This window comes from Olea europaea, chromosome 15, assembly GCF_002742605.1.
Source record: "Olea europaea var. sylvestris chromosome 15, O_europaea_v1, whole genome shotgun sequence".
NCBI classification, from domain to species: domain Eukaryota; kingdom Viridiplantae; phylum Streptophyta; class Magnoliopsida; order Lamiales; family Oleaceae; genus Olea; species Olea europaea.
In genome coordinates, this window is record NC_036251.1 from 21,384,477 (window position 1) to 21,388,714 (window position 4,238).

Below are 4,238 nucleotides of genomic sequence, written 5' to 3' on the forward strand. Positions count from 1 at the left end.
TAATCAATATATTAATTGCAATCCTTATCAAGTCAATCGTGTCTTTAATGCATAAAGCTAGTAATCTGAAGGGCCTTCGCGTGGTAAAACCCGAATGCGACATAATTGGAGGGGATAATCCCGCCCATACAACCCTCTTATCAATTTAATTAGAGTGAATTCTTCATTTATTAACTCAACTTTGCAAAAACTTTACTACGAGAGCTATAGGTAGAGTCATCGACTGACGAGATCCATCTATTTCAGGTAATTCTCACCTCCTTAGTATTTTCAATGCATATAGTGAGTTTACTAGCTGATCTCGGGATTCTAGTGGGAGTTCAAGTAGTCAATTGAGAAGAACGCATCATTATCCCTATCTAGTTAATAGACCCAACTATCCGAACGTGGTCAATTAGGGTGTCACCAATATCAAAATTTAGCAGTTTTGTGAAAACCATATTTTATTTATTTACTATATTTAATTATAAATTTTCAAAAGTGTTGATAGGATTTACATATAAATAAATATGTAAATTATCTTCCTTTCTAGTTAATTATTAAGCGATGGATTAAATTAAAAAATAAAAAACAATCATGCTTAGGGAATGTATGTATATATCTAAAAATAGTCATGCTTGATGTATATCATGATATACACTTTTTGTTTTGTTTTTTATAACCGTGGGTGTGCAGGCCAGCTTACGCCCACCTCGACTAATCCCACGAGATCCTGAAGTTTACATCATGGTATACACTTTGCCACATGCATTATTCAATTGGACAATTTAAAAAAAAAAAAAGTTTTTTCAACCAATTATTTGTTGACAACACAGGAAAATGTCAACAATAGTGTAGTAAATTAGTGGATTGTCCGTCTAAAATTCAATGGGTAAATCTAGAAGCCGGCAAAAATAAAAAACGACAAAACTTATCAAACCAAACCAGGTCCAGTCGGTTTGAAAAAAAACAAAAAAAAACAAAAAGTTTGATTCAGTTATTTTTTACCATCAAAACGTTGGGTTGGGTTGGGTTGGGTTGATTGTCCTTTAAGCAACTAACATGTCAATTAATCAACCGAACTTGCTGATGTTTTATTTATTTATTTATTTATTTATTTATTATTATTATTATTATTATTATTATTATTATTATTATTATTATTATTATTATTATTATTATATATCTACGCATAGTCTACCAAAACCCCAAATTCCAAAAGATAAAAATAAAATAAAGGAAAAGATTTTATTTATTTATTATTATTATTATTTTATTTTTTTTTGGGTAAACTTCAATTCAAAATGTAGCTTTGCTTTCATTTTAGGGTAATTGTTTGTTGGTAAAATATCGGATATATAGGATCATTTTGGAAAAATCGACCATTTATCATTTACATTATATATTTTTGATACATACCATGGAAGAAATACAAATATATATAAACAAGCAAATTTTTTAGTCCAAAATAGGTAAAACAAATTTTTTAAACTCGAACCACCCAAAAGATAGTTTCGATTTCAAAAGCTAGATCAGGTTGGTTTGAATTGAAATTTACCTAAACCAATCAAGTCGATTTCGATTTTGGGTTAGGCTCAAAATCGACCCAACTCGAGTCATGCCTAAGCCCAGGTAAATCCGTTACATGCAACCAAGAACGGTTGGATCGATTTTTTTACCCAAACTCAATTCAATATAGTCGATTTGATTTAAAATCAAATCAACCCAACCCAATTATGTATTTAAACCTACTCAAAATTGATCAAGCTGGGTCGGTTTGGATTGGGCCCAATTTAAGTTGGATTCGATTATTTTTGTTGAATTTGGACAAGTTTTTAAAGTTCAAAACCACGTGAAAATATTCATTTAAAAAAAAAAAATCTTGATAAGGAATTCTTTCTGAAAAATATTGTATAAATAAGTTTGAAATTATGAAGCGTTTTCTCAAAAAAAAATTTTTTGGGTGGGGCGGCAGGTGGTGGGGAGTTCATTTATTTTTCGTCATCATGTTCTTAAATTTTTAGTTTATTGTCAAATAGTTTTGCATTTGTATAGAGTATGCATGCCGATCAGCATATATAAAAAAGGGACACTCATACATTCTAAGTCCTTCTCCTGTCACCACTATTGTCTCTATTTCGATTTTTCCATTTTAGGAATTAATTTTTTAATATATCGAGTTGGATTGGATTTTATCTCATAACTGAAGATGCAATTTAACTCGAACTCAAATTTGACTTTCCGGTATGAATGAAACCAAATTGAACTTAAAAATCAACTCAAACTAATTGAATTGAATTGAATTGGGTTGATTGATTTGACTAGTTTGGACTGATTTTTCCCCTACCCAAGACCCAAGGAAAGTTAACAAATAAAACTCGAATTTTTGTCAACAGTAAGAAGACACTTAGAAATAGAAAGCTTTAGATATGTACTAGGGTAAAAATGAGCAAAATTTGAGTCTCTATTTTCACTCGTGTTATTTTGGTTGTTTTGATTTTCGCAACAATAATAAATGATGATGATGATAATACTTCCAGCTCTAGGCTCCCAGCATAAGATTCTCCATGCGGATTTGGGAGAGGTGATTGATTTAGAGGGCAATGAATTGCCAACTAAAAACTCAAGAAGACGAACTGCTGATGGCACTACGTAGATCATCAAGGCCTCTTCTCGTTTCACATGTTGAAACGGTGGAGGAAATCTAATCACTTGCATCCCGATTTCAAAGTTTTAAGAGTTGTCCAAAGCCAAAAGGTTGGGGATTTGGGAGAGGTGATCGACTTAAACGATAATGAATTGCCAACAAAAAAGGCAAGGAGCTATGGATAGGAGACGATCTGGAAAAGTTGTTGATTCCCTTTCTGTTGTGGGTCAATTTTTTTCACTAATCTCACTTGTTTTGATAGGAACAATGGACTTCTCAACACATAACAAACACTCTCCCAATATGTTAAATCTGCAGCTTTGCTTGCCCCAATACCCCGAGTCTTAATGGGAGTATTGACTGAAACAAAGACTATATTGATAAAGTTATATGATTAAATTAGTTGTATCTAATACTTATCTCTTTATCTATTCTGTTACAAGAATCTTAGGAATTTGTGGTGAGGGAGGAGTCTGCTTTCCTCTGCTATATATATGTAACACTAACTGTACAGAATAATTATTCGTTCAAGAATATAGACAAAGGCTGCTTGTTTCTCCTATTTTCCTTTCTTGGTATCAGAGTAGGAAGAGTTCACAGCTCAAATGGCTTCCCCTCAACTCTCCTCTACCACTACCAGTCCATCTTCTACCACAAATGAAGCCTCGAATCTTCCTAATCAGCCTACAAACCCAGCGAATCAACTAGCCACAGTTCGATTGACTAATGGAAATTATCTCCTTTGGAAACAACAGCTAGAAGCTGGAATTCGTGGTCTCGACCTTGAGAATTTTATTTATGGATCAGTAACCTCTCCATCCAAAATCTTGCCATCAGAAAATGACCTTCCAGGATCTCTAAATCCTGAGTATATTCGCTTTCAATGACAGGATTCGTTGATCTTCTCGTATCTTCTTGCTACCATGGATGAGAGTATTCAAGCTCAAATGGTGGGATGTCACTCATCAGCAGATGTTTGGAAAGCTGTTGCTACCTTGTTTGGCTCCAGATCTAAAGCCAAAATAATGCAATATAAATTGCAGCTACAAACCTTGAAAAAAGGAGGTCTTGCAATGAAAGAGTACCTGTCCAAGATGAAAGCTGCAGCAGATACACTTTCTTCAGCAGGGTATTCAATTTCAGAGGAAGATCAGATTCTTTACATCCTTGCAGGTGTTGGACTTGAGTACGATTCAGTAGTGGTCAATGTCACCAATCGTCCAGAACCGTTCACCTTGGATGAGGTAAGAGCATTACTTCAAGCACATGAAGTTCGTCTTGAGCAATTCCATGGTAGTACTGAGTCATCTACTCCCTCTGTCAACTTGACTTTCCAACAACGCAAATCACACAGTGGAGGACGTAGTTATAGCTCTCAGCCCTCTTTTCATCCAAACTTTTCACCAGCTCAAGGAAATCGTGGTAGAGGTCGCGGTAACAGAGGAGGCAGGTCTTGGAATGGTGGCAATAGACCTCAGTGCCAACTTTGTGGTAAATATGGTCATACAGTTCACAAGTGTTACTTCAGGTTCGATTCCAACTTCTCTGGCTATAGTTCAAATCTGAATTCTAGCAGTCAGCACCCTTCACGGCAGCAACAATCAGAAAACTC